This window comes from Dama dama, chromosome 1 (genome assembly GCF_033118175.1).
Source record: "Dama dama isolate Ldn47 chromosome 1, ASM3311817v1, whole genome shotgun sequence".
NCBI classification, from domain to species: domain Eukaryota; kingdom Metazoa; phylum Chordata; class Mammalia; order Artiodactyla; family Cervidae; genus Dama; species Dama dama.
Window position 1 is genome coordinate 39,784,999 of NC_083681.1, and position 26,426 is coordinate 39,811,424.

General features: G+C 42.2%; 1 long non-coding RNA gene across 1 annotated transcript in view; it reads left to right on the forward strand.

Annotated features, from left to right (window-relative positions):
- The first annotated feature begins 3,497 nt into the window (after window positions 1-3,497).
- Window positions 3,498-26,426, forward strand: part of LOC133048238 (uncharacterized) — a 39,699-nt gene continuing 16,770 nt past the window's right edge. The window contains exons 1-4 of the long non-coding RNA XR_009690980.1: window positions 3,498-3,671; window positions 4,437-4,599; window positions 6,372-6,531; window positions 15,077-15,135. This is a non-coding gene — a long non-coding RNA (uncharacterized LOC133048238). The remainder of the gene's footprint in view (window positions 3,672-4,436; window positions 4,600-6,371; window positions 6,532-15,076; window positions 15,136-26,426) is intronic.

Sequence of the window (26,426 nt, forward strand, 5' to 3'; positions counted from 1 at the left end):
TCACTAGCCCACTGGCCCCTGAAAATGTACGGTCTAAGAGGACAGCCATCAGACAAACAATCATCTATTTCCTTTGTATCAGTTACCTGTTGCATCTGGGTGTGTGTGTGTAGCCATGTACTTGCAAGAATCTCACAAAAGAATAACAGGGAGGAAGACAGAGAAGGGAAGCCAAGGAAGGACAGTTTGAAGAAGTGATATTTAAGCTGAGATCTGCAGGATGAATAAGTGTTAGCTGGGTGAGGAGTGGAGAATTTGGAGGGGTGGCTTCCAGGAAAAAGAAGGAAAGCTGTGAAGGTTTGGTGAGAAGGTGCTTGGCAAATTCAAGAAACTGAAAGCAGGCCAGTGTGGCTGAAGGTGGTGGGGAGATGAGGTAGGAACTGTAAAGAGAGGGACAGATTGAGCAAGGTCTTGCACATGAAGAGGGTTTGGGATTTACTCCCAAGAACAAGGGACAGCTAATGAAAACCTCTCTTCCTCTGCCTGTTTCCTCATTTTGGGTGTGCCTCACAGATGGGTCTTTGGTGTTCTGCTCTTGGCACATTCAGTCTCATGGCTGAGTAATCACTTCTCTGTGGTTAATTCCTGAATCCTAATACCCTCCTGAATCCCAGTCCTTCTCCCAGCTACCATCTTAGATTATATACTGGGTCTCTTTCTTTCTGATACTGCAGGTTAAATGTTGGAAACTGAATTCATTTTTCTTTTCAGAATCCTTGCTTCTCCTGTATTTCCTATCTTGGTCAGTGGTACTCCTACCATTAACCCAGACTGGAAACACTGGTGTCTCCTTGACTTCCCCCTTTATTTACTTGTACACTAATGCTGAAGATATAGCAGGGACTCAAACCAAAGGAACTTGCATCCTAGTGGGATGCCCAATGGTAAACACATCAACATGTATTATAATGTCAGTTAGTAAATGATAAGTGCTATCAATAAACATAAAGCAGATAAGAAGTGAGGGGTGGAGATGCTGCTTGTTTTCATTACAGAAGGCGTCTTTGAGGAAGTAGCTTTGAGCAAAGACCAGAATGAGGTGAAGGATGGAGTCATGCAGATACTGGGGAAAGAATGTATCAGGCAGAGGGAACAGCCCTTGAAATGGTCCAGAGTGGGGGCATACTTGAGGAGCAATGAAAGCTCAGTGGCTGAAATACATCAAGTGACAGGTTGAAAGTAAAGAGACGGGGCCAGAGAAGCAGTACATACAGACTGGGCTGGAAAGGGGGTTGGATTTAGTTCTAAGTGTCACGAGAGCCTTTAGAAGGTTTTGATCAGGAAAGTGACATGCTCTGGTATACAAACACCATAGGGTCCCCCTGGCTGTCGTGAGAAGAATCAATTACAGGGAGTAAAGTGAAGACCACACAGGAATCCATGTCCTCACCACATCACAGGGTCTTGCCCACATCTATCCCTTTCTCCCATCTTCATAGCCACTGACCTAACTTAACCCCCTCCATCTCAATGTGAATTGCCGTTGTGGTCTCATAAATGATCTTCCCATCCTCCCAGAGCATGCCTTTCCCTGGCTCAGGCCTTCAGTTGTTCCCTGCCCCACATATATGAAGTACAATTTCTTCAGTCTCATATTCAAGACCCCTCTTGTCTCCCAAACTTATCTCCCACTGCTGCCTTTCACAGATCCCATGCTAAAGTCACATAGAACTACTCAGCTTCCCATGTAAGCTTCTTGCCTTTCCACCTCCAAGTTTTTGCCTAGCCCATCCCATCTTCCCATGAAGCATTCTCTCATCATCCTCCATCTCTGTAAGTTCCAGATTTCCTGATCCTGATTCCAGATTCTCTCCCGATTCTCCCAGGCAACAGGGATTCTTCCTGGCTTTGGACTCTTACATCTTTCCAATGACCCTAGTCATTCTCTACGTGGTTATGACTCTTTATTGTACATATCTTATCTTCCTCACTAAATCGTAAATTTCTAGAGGTCAGGGTCCAAACTTGATATATCTGTGCACATACCGTCTATAAGGCCTAGCCCAATGCTCACAGTGAGTACACTACAGATATTTGTCCAGTGAATGAGTTCCTGGCACCAGGGTATTTAAACAGCCTATTTGGAGAGACACAACCAAGCCTTAAATCCATACAAGTGAATAATAAAAGACAGTATATAAAGGAAGGATAAAACAACAGACTGGTTCCAAATTGGGAAAAGCTGTATATTGTCACCCTGCTTATTTAACTTATATGCAGAGTACATCATGAGAAATGCTGGGCTGGATAAAGCACAAGCTGGAATCAAGATTGCCAGGAGAAATATCAATAACCTCAGGTATGCAGGTGACACCACGCTTATGGTAGAAAGCAAAGAGGAACTAAAGAGCCTCTTGATGAAGGTGAAAGAGGAGAGTGAAAATGCTGTCCTGAAACTTAACATTCAAAAAACTAAGATTATGGCATCCAGTCCCATTGCTTCATGTCATATAAATGGGGAAACAATGGAAACAGTGACAGACTTTATTTTCTTGGGCTCCAAAATCACTGCAGATGTTGACTATAGCTATGAAATTAAAAGATGTTTGCTCCTTGGAAGAAAAACTGTGAGAAACCTAGAGAGCATATTAAAAAGCAGAGATATCAGTTTACCGACAAAGGTCTGTATAGTCAAAGCTATGATTTTTCCAGTAGTTAGCTATGGATGTGAGAGTTGGACCATAAAGAAGGCTGAACACCAAAGAATTGATGCTTTTGAATTGTGGTGCTAGAGAAGGCTCTTGAGAGTCCCTTGGACTGCAAGGAGATCAAACCAGTCAATCCTAAAGGAAATCAACCCTGAATATTCATTGAAAGGACTGATGCTGAATCTGAAGCTCTAATACTTGGCCACCTGATGTGAAGAGCCGATGCATTGGAAAAGACTCTGTTGTTGGGAAAGATTGGGAAAGGAGGAGAAGGGGACAACAGAGGATGAGATGATTGGATGGCATCACTGACTCAATGGACATGAGTTTGAGCAAGCTCCAGGAGTTAGTGAAGAACAGGGAAGCCTGGTGTGCTGCAGTCCAGGGGATCGCAAAGAGTCATACACGACTGAGCAACTGAACAACAACAATATTAGGTGGCATATAGTCTGTGGCCCATAGGAATACAGAAGGAAGATGAGTAGGAAGTGGCCTGCTCAGGGAAGACCTGATACCAGCTGATGCTTCTGGAATACTTATTCTATGCTGGGCTCCAGGTTGAATGCTTTACACACATTACGTTACTGTTCTTATCTACCCTGTCCTACAGGCACCGACATATAAGTAAGTGCCTCATCTACAAATAAGGAAACTGAGGTAGGGAGGTGAAGTAATTTCCCTGAAGTCACAGTGTTATAAAATCTACAGACTTGTAATTTGAACCCATGCCTGTCTGATTGGCTAGCCTACAGCAATCACCCCACCATTCCGCCTTAGAGAACAAAGGAGAGACTTAGCTGTGAAAATAGGGTTTGCATTTTATTTCCTGTCTCATTCCAAAATGAATCTATAGCTGCTAAATATGAGCTAAGCTATGCCTGAGAAGATGACTAGGATTTAAGGATGAGGTAGGTGTTTCAGGTTAGGAAAGCAGCTATTTGTGGACTGTAAGGCAGACTTGTTCCTGGGCAGAAGCAGTGAGCTGACTAAATTGGTGGATGGATCTGGAGCTGGGTTAGATGGGTAAGTGGATATAATGCGTGGAGGGCATTCAGTGCCAGGGAGAATTGTTGGGTGTCAATGTGCTGGAACACAAGGAGAGGTTGAAGGGTTTATGAACTGGTCAGGACATGACTTGATTAAAAGAACACTCATGGGAACAGATTTTGCACTAAGCAGATGAATGGAACTGTAGGATTTCTCCTTGCTCTGGTACCTCTCAAACAGCTGACAATCCTCTGGGACAAATAGCCCATTGGATGCAAACAAAGCAGAGTGGAGACCAAGTCGGGAAAGAAGAGCTTGTTGTTGTTGCTTTTAATATTTATTTATTTATTTGGCTGCATCAGGTCTCAGTTGCCGCATGCAGGATCTTTTGTTGTGATGCATGGACTCTCTAATTGTGGTACATGGGCTTAGTAGTTCTGGCTCACGGGCTCAGGGGTTGAGGCATGTGGGCTGTCTAGCTGCAGCACATGGGTTCCAGAACGGGCGTACTGAGTAATTGAACTGCACAGGCTTAATTGCTCTATGACATGTGGGATCTTAATTCCCCGACCAGTGATCGAACCGGCATCTTCTGCATTGAAAGGCAGATTCTTAGCCACTGGACCACGAGGGAAGTCTCTCAGAAGAGTTTTAATGAAAGATCCAGGGTAATTTCTAGGGCTGTGGTGTTTGGAACAGGGCTTACAGACTACTGGGGATAGAAGAATAGAAGAGTGTGGCCACTCCTGGGACTGGGGGAAGGTGGTTTTGAGAGAGCATTACCTTGGTGATCACATACAGGCTGGACCATTAAGCAGTCCCTAACACATTTCGGAGGAAGAGAAGCACTGTAGGTCAAAAATCCATCTGCACAGGGAGCAGCACCGTGAAAGAGACTTGGGGGTCTTAGCCGTCATCAAGTTCAATGACAGAACAGAGCCGCTTCACAGTCTAAGAAGCTAAGGTAAGCGCCTTAAAAGATGCAGTAACTTAGAAGTGTTGCACATCCAGCTCCAGACTCTATCCTGAGAATTTGTCTGTTTGGAGGCCAAGCTCTACACCCAGCACTTCACAACTGGGGGTGATTTTGACCTGCATTTGGTCAAAAAGGGGAGATTTGGCAAAGTCCGGGAGAGTTTTGGTTGTCACCCTGGGAGGAAATGCTACTGACTTCTAGTGGGCAGAATCCAGGGCTGTTAAACATCCTACACAGCACAGGACTGCCCTGCCTCTGCCCCTGCCTCTCACAACAAATTCCAGATTATCAACAAATTATCAATACAGTCAAGCCTGAGAAATCCTGCTCTAGAGGATGAGGCAACCAGGGCATGGTTAGCGGTAGTGACAGTTTTTAGAACAGTGTCATTAGGAGCAGTTGAAGAAAGTAGGAATGTTTATCCTGGAGAGGATTTAGAGACCTGGGAAATAACTTAGAGAAGTGGGAAGAGCTGAACTGTCCCAGACCAACTTCCTGAATTTCCACCATCACTGACCCTACCTATTGTAATGAGAGTCCAACCAACTCTGGACTTTTCCAACGCTGGAAAATTAGGAAAATCAGAAAAATCATTGTAATAAAAACACTTACATAGTGTTTACTGTATCTCAGGCACTCTTCTAAGAGCTGTACATGTACCAACACATCTATTTGTTACAACAAACCCATGGTGCCTATTTTATAAATGGAGAGACTGAGGCACAGAGAAAAGGGTAAGTGACTTGCTTAAGATCACTAAGCTTAGCGAGCAGCAGGTCTTAAATGCCGTACAGTATTGCTATGCTGCATTGGAAAGAGACAGACCTGGGCTCAATCCCAATTTACCACTGTAGCTGTGTATCAGTTGGACTGCTACTTCACCTCTCTGAGCCACAGTTTCTTCATCCTGCAGAACAGGGATAGTAAGATGACAAATACTTACTGGTTCTTTCAAAGAGTGATGAATGTAGTTCTCACTGCAACTCAAGGACAGATATATTTATTACTCTTATTTTATACACACGAGGATTTTGTGGCTTAGAGAGCTTGAGTGACATGCCCAGGGCCATGCAGCAAGGAAGTGGAGTGTCAGGATTTATTAATTTTTTTTATTTTTATTTTTTTAATTTTTTTTTTTGAGTGTCAGGATTTAAATCGACATTTGTCTGACTTCAGAACCTGTTTTTAACCACAAAGCCATTACATTTGCAAGCTTGTTGTGAAGGGAGCATGGCAAAACATACAAAATGGCCTGGAACATATTAAGCAATCAGCGATAGCTATTTATGATTATATTAGAAATCATAGTTATTATCCTCACGACCAGCTCAACCAGGTGCACAGAAGGCAGCACAGTATTCTAGACAAAAGAACAAGATCAGCAGAAAATGAATGATGTAGTGGCTTGTGTGCGGATCACAAACCCTCCACCAGCTACTCCATAATCCTGAGCTTCAGCCTCCCCGGTAAAGCGGTGTCACGATTGATTCATTTGTCCTGCTCTCAGCACAGTCTACTATTCATAGCACAGGAGTGGGAGGAGCGGGGACAGTGTGAAGCTAATTTAATGTCAAGGTTTCATAGCCCATACATTTCACAGTCATAATAAAAAAAAAAAGAGGAATGCAGCGCCTTGTGCAAAACGGGAAAAGTCACCACATACTCACATACTGCACTGTGAATATAACTACAGCTCACCTGATGGTTAATTCCACCGGGAAAGGATTTTGTTTTAAAACAATTGCCTGATTTCATTGTAGGGAATGCTGTGTGAGTGTTTCCCACAGAGCGAGGGTGGCATCTGCCTAGCTGGAGGGCTGGCAGCACACCGAATCTGCCTGCAGTGGATTCTGAAACATGGAATTGTGGCTAGTGGGATGGCAAACAGGATGAGACTCAGAGCTGCTTGCCGTGATGGAGGTAGGTACCAAGGGCAGTGGGAGCCCTGGGCAGGAGACCATCAACTGCCTAGGTAGGGGAGAATGATCAGAGTGACCCTTCATAGGGAGGGGCTATTTGAGTTGGGTCTTGAGGGATAAATAGGAGTTTGTCAGATGGAGAAGGGGGGAAGGTATATAGACCAGAGAACGAGAGCACTGCCAAAGGTCTATGACCTGGGAACTCATGGCCACTCCTGAAATATTCCATGGCTGGTTGTGGCAGGAGCTCAAGGAGAGAAGCTGTGGAGTGAGGGAGATAAGGTTGGAAAAGTGGGCTGAAAGCACCTCATAAAGGGCCTGCAGTAGGCTTCTGGGCAGTGTGGTACAGTGGAAAGTATTTCTGGCAGTGTGAGTACAAACGTCTTGGGGTTTGGAGTGAACTAACTCCAAGCTCCATGACTTGTCTCTGTGACTCTGGACAAGTTAGTCTACCTCTCTGAGTCTCAGCATCCATGTTTATAAGATGAGAAAATAATGCCCATCCCAGAGGGCTGTTGATAGGATGAAACAAGATGAAGTATAAATTCCTGGCACAGTCACAGCATATTGTAGGTTCTCGTCAATATTAATCCCCCCTTTTTGGATAGTTTGGGGAGGGGAGTTGTTTCCCACCACAGAGATTTCATCTGATTTCTCTCTTAGAACAGTAACTACAATAGATTGTTTTGGGGATAGACTAGAGGCAGAAAGAAGACTCCACTCAGGAGGTTGCTTTGCTGGTCTTGAGCTATTCATGTTGGATTTTAATAGCTTCAGTTTCAGGGCTTTACATTCTCATTACCAGGAACCAGACCCTGGGCTATTACCTGTGGCTCCACCATTTGGACCCCTCTGAGAAGACTGAATAATGAACTGTCTGAGCTTCTTTAGTTTTTCTAAGGTTGAAGGTGTACAATTTAAACAAGTTCAGATTTATTTGGCCACATGCAAATTGTCTCATTCCTGCTCTCCATTTCATTCGTTCATTCACTTGTTCATTCACCAATTTATTTGTTTGTTCATTCATTCATCAGGCAAGGATTTATTGTGTGTCAACAAATACCTGGGTTGTGAGGGTTTGGGGACACAATTGCCGACTCTCCCATCTGGTTTTATAGATCAGAATTTGAAGAAACTGTGATGCCATCCCCTCCCAGGGCCCACATATCACTGAGGCTACCCTTGGATCAGGTGGACTCATTCCTGGCCTTTTTGGAAGATAATTAGCTGGACAGAGAGCATGGCCCAGTGAAAACAGTCCTAGCTGGAAAATTACTGCCTTGTGCCACATTCTTTCAAACTCCCAATTTTCTAAAATCTCAGCAAGAAATTGTAAATCTGAGATCAGATATCCTGAACTCTTTCTGCGAAAGAGGCCAGAAAAAGATAGATGGAAAGAAATGGCTGGTGGGCAGCGCTGCTTCTTACTCCTAATTGGACTTGAGTAAATATACCCAGAGAATAAAGTGGATTTCTCAATTTGATAAATCAGGGAATCTTATCTCAAGTCATGAACATTTAGAGAATTAACCAAGAGAAACTATATGGATGTAGCCAAACAATCATGCTATCACCGATTTAAAGAGTGGAATCTACAATGTTAAAACTTCCACATCTCAGTAAGAACTCCTCAAACACTTCCCTTTCCTCCCCAATCCAGATCATTGTCTCTTCCTCTTGCGGGCCACTCCACAAGCCTCCTCACAGGTCTGCAAGCTAAGGTGCAGACACCTTGCCGTCCATTCTCCATGCTGTCCTCAGAGTGCTCTCTGAAGGCAGAGAGGAGAACCCCAGCCCCTCTCTGTTCAGGTGCCTCTCTGACTCCCAGACTCCCTCCTGGGGGTTCAGGCTGCTAACTGGGTGTCAGGCTGCTCCAAGCTGACCTCCCCTGAACTCCTCCTCTGACTGCTCTCCTTCTCCCATCCCATCTTTATTACACAGCAGGATGAAACTGGGACACAGTGCTATGACTCTCTAGCTGAGAGTTATTTTCTTTTCCATCCCCATTTCCTTCAAGTCCAGCCGACCACTTCTTCCTAGCACCTTTCTCTGCCTCTTCCACCAGAGGGAGTGCCCTTACCAGCAGGGTCACCTCTGTGTTCTAACGCCTCTCATGTGGCATTTTCAATGTTGTGTTCTACTTTATTGGATACTGTGTCTTTCTTACCTGCAGCGACCTTCACACATAAGGACATGGACTCTGCCTTCTAGTTCCTTGTTTCTCCGCGGCCAGGCACAGTGCCCAGCACATGATAGACAACTCCATATGTGAGGTGTTTTGTCTTTTTTTTTTTTTTTTAGTTGAATTAAATGATGAAATGGAAGGGAGGGGAACAGGTGTCCTAAAATAGAAGACAGGAAATAAAACAGACCAAATCTGACTTCTCAGCTAACAGTCAATACCCCTCTGTTATGGGGGTTTCTTTGTACAAGGGGGTCGGAACTGGGCCCTGATAACCACCCAGTCTTTGCCTTTGTAGCCTATTGCTTTAGACTGTGGGCTTTGGAGCCAAACTAGCTGCAATGCCAGGCCTGAGACTTTCTGTGTGATTGGAGGCAAGCGACTTAACTTTCCACACCTTGGGGTTTTATCTGTAAAACTAGGGCAGTGATGATCGCTAATTATAAAGGTTTGTCATGAGAAGGAATGAAAAAGTCCTTGTGGAGCACTTGGCCTAGTGGCTGGTGTAATGAGCATGGAACAAAATTCAGCTATTATTACAGAGCTCACTGTCAAGCAAACTTGGTCATGGGACAATCAAGAGCATCATTACTGAAATAATATGTTCTTAGTGGAATGTGCACACACATCCACAGGAGGACTTTAGATTTGTTGGGTAAAGTTTTTGATGAGATGCTCAAGGATGTGGCTTTGATGCCAGAGACATGATTGGGCAATAGGTGTGGTGGTGGAAATGCTTTTATAGGGGCTCTAGGACTAGCTAACTCTCAAGTCTTTGTAGGATGTTCAAAGCTATGGCTAGATCCACATTACTGGAAACACAAAAAGGGATGGGTCTGTGGGAAAGAGAGGAGGTCAGACTATTAGTATCAGGGTGGAGGGTTTTGGCAAGGAAAGTGAGTTTTCAAAGCTGAACTTCTGATCTACTTTTCTGTATAGTGTGTGATACAGCTCTCTCCTTGACCTTCCTAAGAGGTCCTCGGTGGAGTTCCCGTCACTCTCATTGCTGTTGGAACTTATGTGCAGAGTCCATCATGCGAAATGACAGGCTGGATGAAGCACAAGCTGGAATCAAGATTGCCCTGAGAAATATCAATAACCTCAGATATGCAGAAGATACCACCCTAATGGCAGAAAACGAAGAGGAACTAAAGAGCGTCTTGATGAAGATGAAAGAGGAGAGTGAAAAAGTTGGCTTAAAACTCAACATTCAAAAAATGAAGATCATGGCATCTGGTCCCATCACTCCATGACAAATAGATGGGGAAACAATGGAAATAGTGATAGATTTTATTTTCTTGGGTTCCAAAATCACTGTGGATGGTGACAACAGCCATGAAATTAAAAGATGCTTACTCCTTGGAAGAAAAGCTATGACAAACCTAGATAGGGCATTAAAAAGCAGAGACATTACTTTGCTGACAAAGGTCCATGTAGCCAAAGCTATGATTTTTCCAGTCATGTACAGACATGAGAACTGGCGAATAAAAAAGCTGAGTACTGAAGAATTGATGCCTTCAAACTGTGGTGCTGGACAAGACTCTTGAGAGTCCCTTGGACTGCAAGGAGATCAAACCAGTCAATCCTAAAGGAAATTAACCCTGGATATTCATTGGAAGGACTGATGCTAAAGCTAAAGCTCCAATACTTTGGCCACAAGATGTGAAGAGCTGACTCATTTGAAAAGACTCTGATGCTGGGAAAGATTGAGGGCAAGAGAAGAAGGGGACAACAGAGAACGAGATGGTTGGATGGCATCACCGACTCAATGGACATGAGTTTGCGTAAACTCAGGGAAATAGGGAAGGACAGGTAAGCCTGCTGTGCTGCAGTCCATGGGGTCACAAAGAGTCAGACGTGACTGAACAACAACAAGGGGGAGGAATGTGAAGTCTGGGCTCCACGTGGTAGGTGAGAGTAGTGATGTCCTCAGGAGGCTAGCCACATCTGGGCTACAGATAATGTCAACCCAACATGAGAGGTTCAATGAGAAAGGCACATTGGGTTCACAGAGGCCAGAGAGGCAAAGGCTGCCTTGGTTGCTGTTGCAGAGGATGAGGATCTTGCCATTGCTAAATGTAGAGTGAAACAGTACAATGGAGTTAAGTTCCAGTATCTTGTGACTGTCCTTCAGGAGTGCTGGCAGTAGATAAACTAACATGAATCACTGGACATCTCTGGGAACATCCCTCACATTGTATCCAATGAGGCTGTTTCCAGCTGGGGCAGGTAAGGAACATGGCACCTGCCCAAAGACTTGATGTGGATAGCTCTGTGTGCCTGAAATACCAGATGGGACCAAAAGACACAGCACTAGAAAACCTCAAGAAGCCTCCACGATAATATAGACAAGTTAATGGGTCAAGCACTTGGATGCCCTAACTCAAATTTAAGTTCAGACCCAACTATTCCTAGACATGGTTTAGTTTTTTCACTTTCAGATATCTAACTTTAGGTACTTACTACCTGCCAGATGTTGTGCTAAGCGCTTTACTTGCATCCTTTCTTTTCATCCTCCCTGAAACTTAAGTTTGATAAAATTATTAGCTCTCTGCTACAGATTAGAGCTTCCCTGATAGCTCAGCAGTAAAGAATCTGCCTGGAATGCAGAAGACACAGGAGATGTGGGTTTGATCCCTGGGTCAGGAAGATCCCGTGCAAGAGGAAATGGCAACCCACTCCAGTATTCTTGCCTGGAAAATTCCATGGACAGAAGAGCCTGGCGGGCTACAGTCCACAGCATCGTAAAGAGTTGGACATGACTGAGCACGCATGCATGCACTACTACTCAGAAAACTGAGGTTGAGAAAGCCTAATTGACCCAAACAGGGTCACACAGCTTGAAAGTAGTGGAGCTAAAGTCTGCACTCCACCAGGTCTCTTGGAATCCAGAGCCAGAAAACTTAATAACTATGATAACTGGTTTGGGAGGGATCAGAGATTATCCAGTTCAGTTGACTGTAAACCTAGAGAGAGAAACTCATAGTTGGGACTAGGAGATCATTTTTGTTCTGTTGGAGGCACTTCTGTGTGACACTGGGCAAGTCACAGAACCTTCCTCAGCTCCAGTTTTCTTTTCCAAAAGTAGAGAATGGAAGAGTTAACATTCTGTTTACCTCGTAGGTTTGTTTTAAGGCCTAATATAAGGAGTGGAACAGGATGAACGCTCCCACTTTGTCTTAAACAGACAGCAAGCATATTCTAGTCATCTTTTGTGGAGTAATTTCTGGTACATCTTAGCCAAATGTGATTAACAAGGAAAAATTTAATATAGAACCACTCCCTTTTCTGACTCACTAAGAAAATGAGATAATCTTGAATATTGCATTAAAATAAATAATTTAAAAGTTGGGTTTAATTTTTGGCTGTTATACGCTAAGCCTTTTCATATGCATTTAATCTCCAGTAAAACAAAATGAGACTCCCAGCTGGTGAAGTGTTTGTCTCCAACCACACAGCTAATAAGTAGTGAGGATTTGAACCCAGTACTACCTGGTTTTACCTCTAGGAGCTTTTGCATTCAGCAAGGACTTAGACCAGATTCATTCAATTTGCTTATAGAAGTGAACAAGTCTGTCTTCATAGAGCCCCACTGTTTCAAATGAAGTTACCGTAACATGCCTGGGAAGGCACTAATTTCTCCAGGCGCCCAAATGGAAGAGTTTCTATTTTATCCTCTGCATGTCAAGGTCTAAATCTTTAGCAAAATCCAGCCTCTGCTAAACAAATTAACCAGCTCTAAATCATAGAGGATCCAACAGAAACAGAAGACATAGGTATCATTTGCTGAGGGATAACTTTCATTCCAAGAGAAGGAGAGGGACAGGGAGGCTTGGCCAGCTGCAGTCCATGGGGTCATAGAGTCAGACACGACTTGGCAACTGAACAACAACAACAGCTTTCATAGCTTTGAGGTAAAGGAAGAATTACATTTAAAAAGATGATGAACTATATTGAGTGTGCTGCATTCAAAACAAAACAATGACATGAGATGTGCCTGTAAACAACAAACTGAGAAAATAATTCAACCAAAAATGGCTGAACATTCAACCACATGATTCATGCATGCTGTTGTTGCTGCTTGGTCCTTAAGTCATGTCTGACTCATTTGTGATCCTGGGGACTACAGCCCACCAGGCTCCTCTGTCCATGGGGTTTTGCAGGCAAGAATATTTGAGTAGGTTGCCATTTCCTTCTCCAGGGGATCTTCCCAATCCAGGGATTGAACCCGTGTCTCCTGCACTGGGGAGTCTAACTGAGCCACCAGGAAAGCTCATACATGCATATGATGGAGCAATTCAAATTTCAAAAGAAAAATAAAACTCAAGGTCTCAATAGGTCAGTGACCTAAAGACATGAAGAGAAAATTTACAGAGAACAAAATACAAATGTTAAACACTCATCCTGAGAAACAATTTTTCCTGAATAATAATCAAAGAATTACAGATTAAATAATTTTTATCATCATAATAACATATAATATTTTATAGTTCTTAACATTTACTAAGTGCTTAATATATATAAATTTTCTTAATCTCAAAAATTTTCTTAGGAGATGGTGCTATTTCCATTTCACAGACGCAGAAACTGAGGCCAAGTGATGTTCAGTAACTTGATCCAATCAGATAACTAGTTAGGGTATAACTGAGGTTTAAACCCAGACACTTTGGTTCTTACATCCAGGTTACACTTAGGAAATTAACAAAAATAAAAATACTTAAAAGTATTTTCACTTTTTAAAATATTCAGTGCCAGTAAAGTTCTTGAGAGAATCAGGGCTGGTTTCTTTACAAACTGGTACAACTCTTTTGAAAAGCAACATAGCAATAGGTAGCAGTAGCCATAAAAACACATGTTTTATCATAGAAACAAACTAAATGTCCATCAACATTTAGGATAAAGAAGATGTGGTACATCTATACAATGGACTACTGCTCAGCCATGAAAAAGAATGGAATACTGTCGTTTGCCACATCATGGACACAACCAGAGATTATCATACTAAGTGAAGTCAGAAAGAAAGACACATATCATACGATATCACTTACATACAGAACCTAAAATATGGCACAAATAAACCTACCTACAAAACAGAAACAGACTTACAGACATAGAGAACAGATTTGTGGTTGCCAAGGGTTGGGGGAGGGAGAAGGATGGACTGAGAATTTGGGGTTGGCAGATATAAGCTGATCAGATGTAGATGGACCATGATACCAAATAGTGAGGAGAATGGTTTAGAAAATTAATGCATATTAGCCTCTGGAGTTATATAAAGTCATTACCAATAGTAATAACTGAAATCCATTAAAATATATTAAATGTTTATTCTTCCTTAAATAAAAAATTAATAATATAAACTATTAGTTTAGTAGATATTTAAAATGTGTCTATTGCAAACCACTGATGAACAAAAATGTGCAAACATTCAAACAGTTGCATTAGCAAACTGGGATTTAATGTTGATTTCTTTGTCAAAAATTTTTTTTTGTTTAAATAGACATTCAACATTTATTTCTATTAAGAGAATTTTCTGAAAAGAAAAGGACAAAGAAGGAATATTTCATATAATACACAAGTATTTGGAGATTCAATTTTCCATGTTTTAAAAGCTGTGTACCCTAATAAATTTCCCATACTACTTATCATACGGGTTTACCCACACTTTGGTATTCTCCTGATAGAGAATTTGGAATTTGAGATAACTGATCTATTTTGTTTGCTTTTGTTAATGTTAAAGAGTTGACTTACCTAAAAAATCATTTATTCATATATTGAATAATATATTTTTTGGACAATGTGATGTTAGGACCATGGCTCATATGTTGTAATATATTTAATATACATTTTATAAACAATATTTCTTTTCTTTGGCCTATGAGCTATACTGAAACCTGACCCAAAGATGCCAACTTTCCTGTGGATTTCTAGAATCAGAAACTAATGAATAAAATTCTATCTATTTCAGAAAAAAATGTAGAAATTTTGCTTTCAGTTTTCATTAATATATCTAGTTCAGAAGTAAAAAGATAAATGGATGAGTCTGAAAAAGAAGGATGGCTGAAATCAAAAAAGTGATTCTAGAATGGAAACCATATTCCATCCATAATTCAAATTGATTCTAGAAATGGATGGGTTAGGTAAAATTAATGACTGGATCCTGAACTTGGAGAAGCAGCCACTTTAGAGGAAAGGTCATGAGTGTGGGGTCAGAGAAAACAGTTCTTTACCTTCTACTACTTTGGCGAATTGCATCTTTGCATCCATATCTGTAGAATTGGAAGGCATAATCTCAAACTCATAGGTAAAAAGGATTAAGTAAGAGCACCCACTTCATCATTCATTGCACCCTCTTATTTTACAGATGAGGGACGTAAGTCTAGCATGGTGAAAATGGACTTGGAACCCACACGTCTTGCTTGAGTGAGTATTCTTCAAGCACAAAAGCTGGGAACCCAGGTTCTGGGGTCGGAGGGCTGTTAGAGTTTTGGTTCTGCCAGCCTCTGACACCACGACCTTGAGCAAATTGCATACATTCTCTGTCTCAGTTTCCATACCTGTAGAGTGGGGACAGTAACTGTCTAATTCAAGATCAAGTATGGTAATTAAAAAGTCAGACTAAGGGTGGTATCTGGCACATTGCAAGCTCTCAGTAATTGTTCCCTGTTATAAGCAGTGGTCCCCAAACCAATTCTTACAACTGTCTATATTTGACACTCAGTAAATTTTTACACTTGGACCATCACTAGAGGGAGGATTGGCAAATTATATCTCAGACATTTTGGAGTAGGGAATTTCTGCAGTGGGGGAGGGCTTAAAAGGAAGAGAAAGAGGAGATGGGGGTTCAGGAAAAAGTTGGGCATGGAGGTGTGGTTCTGATGGAGGAGACTGACAAAAAATGAGCATGAAGGCAGTGCAACACCCTGGTAATAGCGTGATTTGTTGAGCACTTCTTGTATGCTAGGCTCTGTGCCTCATCATTAGATTCTGCCTCTGAAAAATGGGAGTAATAATTATAGTTCCTTTATAAGAGTTGTGGTGAGTACTTTGTGTGATACTATGAGTCAAAGCACTGCCAGTTCTAGATCTGGGAGACAAGGGCCTAAAGAACTATGGATGGAGGTTTGTAACATTGTACAGGAGGCAGTGACCAAAACCATCCCAAAGAAGAAGAAATGCATGAAGGCAAAGTGATTGTCTGAGATGGCTTTGCAAACAGCTGAGGAAAGAAGGGAGAAAGGGAAAGATATACCCAACTGAATGCAGAGTTCCAGAGAATACCAAGGAGAGAGAAGGTCTTCTTAAATGAACAATGCAAAGAAACATAGGAAAATAATAGAATGGGAAAGACTAGAGATCTCTTCAAGAAATTAGAGAGATCAAGGAAACATTTCATGCAAGGATAGGCATGATAAAGGAAAGAAACGGGAAGGACCTAACAGAAGCAGAAGAGATTAAGAAGAGGTGGCAAGAATGTACAGAAGAACTATACAAGAAAGGTCTCAACTACACAGATACTAAGCTATTTAAAATCCTAAAAGATGATGCTGTTAAAGTGCTGCATTCAACATGTCAGCAAATTTGGAAAACTCAGCAGTGGCCACGGGACTGGAAAAGGTCAGTTTTCATTCCAATCCTAAAGAAGGGCAATGACAAAGAATGTTCAAACTACCGCACAATTGTACTCATTTCACATGCTAGCAAGGTTATGCTAAAAATCTTTCAAGCTAGGCTTCAGCAGTACATGAACCAAAAACTTCCAGATGTACAAGGTGGGTTTCAAAAAGGCAGAGGAGCTAGAGATCAAATTGCCAACATCCATTGGATCATAGAGAAAGCAAGGGAGTTCCAGAAAAATATCTACTTCTGCTTCATTTTCTACACTAAAGCCTTTGATTGTGTGGATCACAACAAACTGGAAAATTCTTAAAGAACTAGGAGTACCAGAACACCTTACCTGTCTCCCGAGAAACCTGTATGCAGGTCAAGAAGCAACAGTTAGAATCTTACATGGAACTACAAACTGGTTCAAATTGGGAAAATAGTACAACAAGGCTATATATTGTCACCCTACTTATTTAATGTCTGGAGAAGGAAATGGCAACCTACTCCAGTATTCCTGCCTGGAGAATCCCATAGACAGAGGAGTCTGGCAGGCTACAGTCCATGGGGTTGCATAGAGTTGGACACAACTGAGCGACTAATACACATACACTTATTTAACTACTATGCAGAGTACATCATGCAAAATACTGGGCTGGATGAATCACAAGCTAAAATCAAGTTTGCTAGGAAAAATATCAACAACCTCAGACAAGCAGATGATACCACTCTAATGGCAGAAAGTGAAGAAGAACTAAAAAGCCTCTTGATGAGGGTGAAAAAGGACAGTGAAAAAGCTGGCTTAAAACTGAACATTCAAAAAACTAAGATCATGGCATTTGGTCCCATCACTTCATGGCAAATAGAAGGGGGAAAAGTGGAAACAGTGGCAGATTTTATTTTCTTGGGCTCCAAAATCACTGTGGACAGTGACTGCAACCATGCAATTAAAAGAGGCTTGCTCCTTGGAAGAAAAGATATAACAAACCTAGATAGGTTTGTTAAAAAGCAGAGACATCAGTTTGCCAACAAAGTCTGTATAGTCAAAGAATGCTTTCTCCAGAAGTCTTGTAAGGATGTGAGAGTTGGACCATCTTTATTGTCCAACTGAGGCTGAGCACCAAAGAATTGATGCTTTTGGTGCTGGAGAAGACTGTTGAGAGTCCCTTGGACAGCAAGGAGATCAAACTAGTCAATCCTAAAGGAAATCAATACGGAATATTCATTGGAAGGACTGTTGCTGACACTGAAGCTCCAATACTTTGGCCACCTGATGTGAAGAGCCAACTCATTGGAAAAGAATCTGAAGTTGGAAAAGATTGAAAGCAAAAGGAGAAAGGGGTGGTAGAGGATAAGATGGTTAGATAGCATCACTGACACAATGGACATGAATCTGAGCAAACTCTGGGAGACACTGGAGGACAGAGGAGCCTGGTGTGCTACAGTCTATGAGGTTGCAAAGTGTCAGACTCATCTTAGTAACTGAACAACAACAGCAGCAACCTGTGTCAAATATTTGAACAGTGCGTGCCTGACATACAATATAAAGTTAGTTGTTACTATTATTACTGTTAAATCCCTCATGTTTCAGATGAGGAGTGCTTAGTAACACAAAGCATGAAGTTACTAAGTGGCAGAAACCACTTGTTTTCTGACTGTGAGGCTCTAAACTACATAGAGTACCCAAGGCAAGTAGAGTCTTCCATCCTCCTCCTTGCATTCAGCCCTGCCTCTCAACCTTCCAATGATGTCAATATGGGCTCTGCCATCACTTGGACCTGGAAGTGAGTCTTCGCTGTGTAATCTAGGCAATTCACTTCCCCCACAACTCCTTTTGCTCATCGTTGAAATGGAGGATGGTATATTTCATAGGAATTTCATGGGAATTCAATAAAATGTTCTGAGTACAGTTGTTTAGCCCAATTGGCAGATGAAAAGTACTCAGTGGGTATTACATTGTTATTGTAAAGGGGGCTCTTGGGTTCTTCTCGACTAAAGTTCCCAGCCGCTGACATTTCCACACTTAACCTTTATACTGGAACAGTCTGTGACAAAAGGAAACTCTCAGAAACCTAGGCTTTGACAGCTCTCTCACTGTCTTTGTAATATGCCATTTTTTAATTCAACACCGTGTGAAGCAATGTGGCTATCTCTTCCGGCTTCTAAATTCATTGATGGTATCAGTCGGTGATGAAATGTCAGAGCACTTAGATCCAACTGTCCCACTGCTGGTCTCCTGGCTTTCCCTGGGTGAATGGTAACATTTTCAAATGGATAAAAATCTCCAGGCAACGTCGCTCTCCTCCTCCAGAGCAGATTTATTACGGAGTGGTTGGCATTTCCACATGCTCTGCATTTGTCAGTGTCAGATTCGTATGTGTTCTTAGGTCTCTATACATATACAGGCATAATTTAAATGGCAGGCGAACAAAGGCTATTTTTCTAGCTTGGAGATATTCCAAAAGATCTTTGCATTTCATCTATTTTTAAATGTTTGTGCAATTTAAAAGTATGGTAATATCAAATGGTACAGGGGAAGACTGAATATTCAGCTTCCAGCAACTGATCACATGCCACGTGCCAGGCACTTTATATGGAATATTTTACTTAACTGTGGGAGGCATATGCATTATTTTCGGTCTGTATAAGGGGAAACTGAGGCTCAATGAGATGAGCTACTTGTTAAAGTCACACATACACACACATGAAAATCATACTAGTTGAGGGTGATGACAAACCACTTTGATTTTATATTTTCTCTTTTTGTCATTTTATCATAGCTTCTTTGGCAGAATAAACTATTTACAGAGCACCTTACCATATGCCAAGCACCCTGCAAGTATCTGGTGATACAGAAGTGGAAAAAAACAAGCAGCAATTCTTGCCTTCAAGGAACTTACACTCTAGTGGACAAACAATACATTCTGGGATATGGTGAAAAGTTCACCTTCTTTGAATAGGATGAGATGGAAGAACAGGCAGCATGCAAGGATGGCTGAGAGCATGGTTTCTGTTCCTTCCCAGATAGCACCAGAAGGAGACACGTTCAGGGTAGGCCTTTGACGAAAGTTTGAAAAGAGGGATGGTGCATCAAGCTGTGACAGTCCCAACCAATTCACTATTTTCTCCCCTGCCACATTTAGATTGCTCAGGGTTCAGATGGCAAAGAATCTGCCTGCAATGCAGGAGACCTGGGTTCGACTCCTGGGTTGGGAAGATCTAGAGAAGGGTGGCAACCCACTCCAGTATTCTGGCCTGGGAAATCCCAAGGACAGAGGAGAGTGGTGGGCTACAGTCCATGGCGTCACAAAGAGTCGGACACTACTGAGTGACTAACATACACTATTGTTCTTCTAGGGCAAGTAGAGATAAAGTGGGCTATTGGCATCCGTGGTGACTCAGACAGGAAAGAATCTGCCTACAATGCAGGAGACCTGGGTTCCATCCCTGGGTCAGGAAGATCCCCTGGAGAAGGGAATGGCTACCCACTCCGGTATCCTTGCCTGGAGAATCCCATGGACAGAGGAGCCTGGGGGCTATAGTCCATGGAGTTACAAAAAGTCAGACATGACTAAGGGACTAAGCGCGCGCGCATGTGCGCGCACACACACACACACACACACACACACACACACACACACACTCACTGAGCAGCAAGCATGGGGCGAGGCATTGTCAGGGCAGTGAGGTTGGAGGAGTGGGAGTTTCAGGATGCATCGAGGAGGTGCTCAGTAAACAATAGTGGCACTCTGTGGCCACAAACACTCCTTTCCTCAAAATTCTGTAGTGGAGTGAATGGGAAGAGAACAACTTATCTTCCTGTTATTTTCAAAAGTAGTACTACTAACTAACATTGATGCAACCGTGTCTCTGTGTCAGGCAGTGTGCTACATACTCTGTGTGCACTGTCTCATTTAATTCCAAAAGAAAAAAAAAAATGAAATTGAGACTCAGAGAAGCTAGTGAATGGAGAAATTGAGATTCCACCCTGAATCTCTGCCACCTTACACTGAGCTGCCTTAGTTCCCCAGAAAGCTTTAAGGAGAATTAGAATTAATTCATGATTTGCTCTGTGTCTTCTTATCCTTGCATCTCAAAGTGTGGTCTGTGGGCCAGCAGCATTGAGATCTTGTCAGAAGTGCAGGGTCTCAGGCCCCAACCCAGACCTATGAATTAGAATTTGCTTTCCGCTGAGATTCCTGGGCAGACTGCAGTTTCAGGTGCACTGCTCTGTATCTCTGCCCAAAGATATGACAAACACTCCAGAAGATGGTGGGCACATACTTCTCTCTGCCTCCAAAAATGATCATTTCTAGAATTGACTTGATGGCTATTGTTAAATTTAATCAAGAAGTGGAAGTTTTAAAAACTTGTCTGGGTGTCTGTTAAATAAAATGGAAATGGAAGAACCACCGAGTGATCTAAGAAGTTAGCTGAAATATAGAGGGAAATTTTCTGTTTCAAGGATGTTTTTCTAGGTTTTCTAGGAAAGGGGTGCTCATCGTGAATGACTTTTTTTTTTTATGAGAATTAAGATCATATAGTGGGAATTTCAGATCATATAGACAGCAGTTTGGAGAATCAATAGGGTGTGGGGTACAGCTCATTAACCTGATATAGGATAAAATGTGGTGGATTTGAGCTTTTATCCCAAATTGGTCCACAAATTCACTTCATAGTCCTGGGCAAGTCAACAAAAGCTCTCTACCTGGTGGTCTTGGCCTGGGAACTTCAGTACAACGTGGGAGTGTTTTTATGCTATTATAAGGATAAAAAGGGAAACCAGTTTTAAAGGCAGGAATATTAAGTAGGTTTGTATTCTGGAGCCTCAAAAATTCATACGAGTAGACTAAATTTTGTCCCTTCCATCAAGCAATAACCCAATCAATCAAGCCATTAAGAAGTATTTATTGGAAAGTTGCCATGTGCTTGGAGTACAAAAGGAGGAATACTCCTGGGGGCAGACAGCAGTAATTATGAATCACTTTCAGTCTGCTCTCTGCTCCACGAACACTAAACCCAGTGATGAGTGTAAAGATACTGCGATGACAGGACCTGGGCGCAGGGAATTAGGCGGGTGGCTGGGAGAGGACTGTGTTTCTTTTCCTGTTGGCTCCTGGCCTGCCCCTTCTTGCCTAACATCCAGAGCACAGTTTTCCAAGGCCTGTTGAGCATCCACCCTGGAACTCGGCTGGAGGTAAGGCGCCATGCTGTGAAGGCAGAGAAAGTAAGGGCTTGGAGTCCCTTAGCCCTTCTCTCCCTTTTCCACTCAGTCGCATTGGTCCCAACCAATGACCTGAGTGATTTCTTGTCTCCCTGCCCTTCACATTTCGTTCATTAGCTTGAGCCCTCTGTCTTTAGGCCTTCCTGCTCCAGGACAGATCAGGTCCCTTGCGTCCTCAGCAGCTTTTAATGGCTCCTCATCAGCTTTGCAAGTCCCGCTGCCTTAGCCTGGCATTCGGGGTTCTCTGTGACTTGGCCTTACAGTCTTTCCAGGCTCTTGTTTAACTCTGTCTGTCTCTTCCCAATCTCCAGCCATGAAGGTATGATCATCATGTCCATATATACCACGTGTATATCCAACTCCACACCTTTGTCCTTACTGTTCATTCTCCTTAGACTGCATCTTCTGACCCACTCCCCAACTCTCAGAATCTTCCTTCCACCTCTCGTAGGTTTACACTTGAAGTCATGGAGACTTGGTCTCCATGAAGACCTAGGAACACTTTCCTTATTTTCAACTTACAACTTTCTGAGTCTGTCCCACATTATGATTGATCAAAATCTTGTTTTCCTTTGTCAGGCTGTGGGCTCCCAGAGCACAGTAGCCTTAACTTTGTGTCCTTGGAGGCTAACCCAGTCCATGCTTTTAATTGAAGAACACTCCTGAGCAAGGGCTACTGCTCTTGGCATGCTACAAGGATCTATACGCTTAGTATAAATAAGTGCTGGAGGGTCTCTTCATACTAAGACAGACACTTACTAGTTGTGTGATAAAGGAAAGACGGGTCTCTGAGCCTGTATTATCCGTGGTAAAATGCAAGTAGCGATGACGCCTGCTTTACAGGGTTATTGCAAGGATGACTGTAAGTGTAGGAACAGGCGGTTCTCGCTGTCTGAAAGTTTGCAGTTTGGTGACCTTTACACTTTCTCCTCCCCAGGCCCCTTCCCTCCCACCAGACTTCTCCTACACACTCTTCAGATCCTGAGGTCAACTCTGAGGTCACCCTTTCACCACGTGCTCCCGCCCTCCCTCACACCTGGGGGAAGTGCCCCGGTGTGTCTCTTCAACAAGACCCTGGCTTTCCTCTGTCACTGGCTCATCTCACTGTGAGGTAGTTCCTTATAGACATATCAGTAACGAGGGCAAGAACAATAATTCTTATTGAACTCTTACTGTGTGCCAGGGTCCATACTAAGTGTTTTTCATGGTATCTTATTCAGTCTCCATAATGACCCTGTGAAGTAATGTTTTTCCATTTTACAGGAGAGGAAACAGGATAGACTAGATTTAATGAATTGTTCAAGATCACCCAGTTAGTGTCAGGACTGGGATTCAAACCCAGCTTGGTCTAACTGGGAGCCCATGTTCTTAATGCCAAGCTCAATGCTCCCTGAACCAAGTTCCTGAATATGCTAAAGCAAACAAACCCCAAAAAGCAAAGACACAGAACAAAGCAATGTTTAAAATCAGTGCTTAGTAAATGGATAGGTGCTGTAAGAATATCTACCTTTCCTCCTTTTTTTATGCCCAGGAGGGTCTAGGGGAGATAAGGGAAGAGCCTCCTTCTCCAGCTTGCAGCATGGTTGGGACTGAGCTCATTAGAAACCCACGGAAGTGAATTAAAGAAACGTGGCTTGTGCCAGCCTACCTAGCCACATTTTAGGTTCCTGGGGCATATGGGCACCAGCTCATTTAAAAAGCATTTTTAACAAAAGCACACAACAGAAATGTTCAACATATGTTAGAGTAGGTAGGGATTCATGGAATCCTAAATCAACTTGCTTTTTATAGCCCTCTGGAAAGGGGCAAATGAGTGCAAGCCCTTTTCTCCTTCAGGGTACGGGAGGAGAGGCCAGGCTGAGAAGCAGGGCTGGAGTGGTCAATATCAGTGCTGTGGACTGGAGGGTCCCAAGCCCCCAGCCCCCACCCTCTGACAGGTTCCCAGCCCCCATGTCTCTCCCACCCACCTGCCACATCGTTTGAAATATGCCCTTCCATGCTCATTCTCTCCAAGACAGTGCCAACTCTAAGCAACCATTCCCAAAAAAGGTTTTTAAAAGGATGACATAAGTAATACATACTAATTAGAAAATAGGTTTAAAGGGGAAAAATCATCCTTATTCCCACTTTTTTAAAGAAAACATTTTGATGTCTATCCTTCTAGTTATTTTTGTTATCGATTAGATGTGTACTGATATAATATGTATCCAATGTTACATATATGATGTAATACACACACATAGATATACATGTGTGTATATATATACATATAAATATACATGTATATTTGTATTTATTTCCTTTACCAATTTTGATTATATTAAATGTTTTATAATTTGCCCCCCATTTAATACTACCACTTCAAGTCAATAGCATACATTTACATCATCATTTTTAATAGCTCTGTGGTCTTCAGATGAATGGCTTATCATAATTTATTTAACAATCCAGTGTTGTTGGACATTTAGGTTGTCTAACCAGCTGCTGTTGTCATTAACACCTCCAGGAACATCCTCATTTACACCACTCTGAGCACCTGTCTTATTACTTCTTAAAACAAATTCCCCAGGCACCCTATCTAAAAACAAATGACAAATTACCACTGGGTGTTGTAATCACTATTTAATAGATTGCTGTGAACTTGTTCAGAGGCTTCTTATTTTTAATAACAGTTAAGAGCTCTGACAAAAAAAAGGAGGCTTGTTGGGGTGAGGGTGGTTGGGTGTTTGGGAGAAGAGGAGACAGAAGGAAGAATATCGTAGGGGTGTAAGAACATCACTAGAGGCAGGTAGGACTTGGTGCCAGTTCACTAACTCAGAATTGAAGGATCAGACTAAGGATACTGGATCAAATAAAAGAAAAACAATAACACCTCTTCCTCAAAAGCAAAACAAAACAAAACAAAACCAGACAGCAGAGATGCGAAGCCTTCAACATTTTCCTCCCTAAATTGCAGTTTTGCCAATTTTGGACCTTTGGCCTGAAATCTTAGTGTGACCATCATTGTTGACCTTTTGGAAGGCATCTTAGCAGTTAAAAAGCCACAAAAATATTTCCACTATTTGATTCAGTAAAGGTACTTCTGGAAATACATCTTAAGGAACAGGGACTTCCCTGGTGGTCCAGTAGCTAAGACTCCATGCTCGCAACGCAGGGAGCCTGGGTTCAATCCCTGGTTGGGGAACTAGAAACTACATGCTGCCACTAAATATCCCACATGCTGCAACTAATACCCAGTGCAGTTGAATAAATAAATACATATTTTAAAGTGATAAAAAAGACATTCTTTACAGACTTACTAAAAGTAAAAAACTTTTACTCAATGAAAATAGTCACAGTTAAGTAAATTATGATACAGCTACCTGCCAGAGTAGCATATAGCCATCTGATACTCACTAGCTATGTGACCTTGGGCAAATTATTTAACCTTTCTTATCTATTAAATGGAAAAGACCCTAATGCTGGGAAAGATTGAGGGCAGGAGGAGAAGGGGGCAATAGAGGATGAGATGGTTGGGTAGCATCACTGATTCTAATGAACTTGAGTTTGAACTAACTCCGGGAGACAATGAAGGTCAGAGAAGCCTTGTGTACTGCAGTCCATGGGGTTGCAAAGAGCTGGACACAACTTAGTGACTGAACAACAACAGCAATCTATTAAATGGGGGTAATAATATTTGTTATTGTAGGCTTGTTGTCAGGATTGAGATAATATTTGAAGAGTACCCAGCATGATGTCTGATACATTATAAGGTCTGAATAAATAGCAGGTGTGTATACAAAGTATATGTTGCATTTATGGAAATTAGTGTGAGCTAATAAAAAGTTGCCTCCAAAAGCATATACCTGCCTGTCAGTCTTGGAGAATTCCCGAATCTGGAACTGAATATCTTTTGTCTCAGGATAGACTCTGTGGCTTCCCAGTTTCAAGACCACGAGACTCAGTTATGTCAATGCCTAGAGGTGTCAAAACTTAGAGTCTATCTTCACTTTAAATGAAATTAATGAAAACCTGGGGTAGAAACTAAAGTGACAATTACTAAGAGAAATAGAAATATTTGTAGAACAGAGACATCTGTCCCAAACTATGATGCTTTCTCTGCCCAAAGGCAAGGAGCAGAGGAAGTCAAAGCAGAAGGCGAAGCTACAATGTGGGATGAAATTACAGGGAGTAACAAACCCTAATGAGAGAAGTAACCCAAATGTCCATCGATGGAAAAATAGCTCAACAAAATGTGGTATATACATGAGATAGAATACTACCCAGTGTTAAAAAGGAATAGAATTCTGATGAATGCTCCAACATGGATGAACCTTTTATGCAAAGTGAAACAAAACAGACACAAAAGGACTGTAGGATTCCAATTATATGAGGTATCTGGAATAGGTAAATTCTTAGAGATAGAAAGTAGACTAGAAGTTACCAGGGGCTGGGTGGGGGAGGGGATGGGAAAGGACTTACTGTTTTATAGATATGGACTTCCCATCTGGGGTGGTGGTAAACTTTTGGAAACAGACGGTAGAAATGGTGGCACAGCACTGAGAATGTACTGAATGCCACTGAATCGTACACTTAAGAGGGGTTAAAACTGAAAGTTCTATACTATGTATATTTTAATCATGAAAAAAATCCCCCGGATTTAATGGGAGAGCATGGTTTTAACAGCATGAGTTCTGATGCCAGGCTGTCCGGATTCATGTTCTGGTTCTACCTTTTTACTAGACATGTGTCACTGGACAAATTGCTTACATTTTTCATTACTCATCTGCCAAATGGGGACCATAATAATATCTACCTCCCAGAGTGGTCATGAGGAATAAAGTGAGTAGGTCTATATAAAGTGTGTGCATGCTTAGTTGCTCAGTCATGTCCGACCCTTTGTGACCCC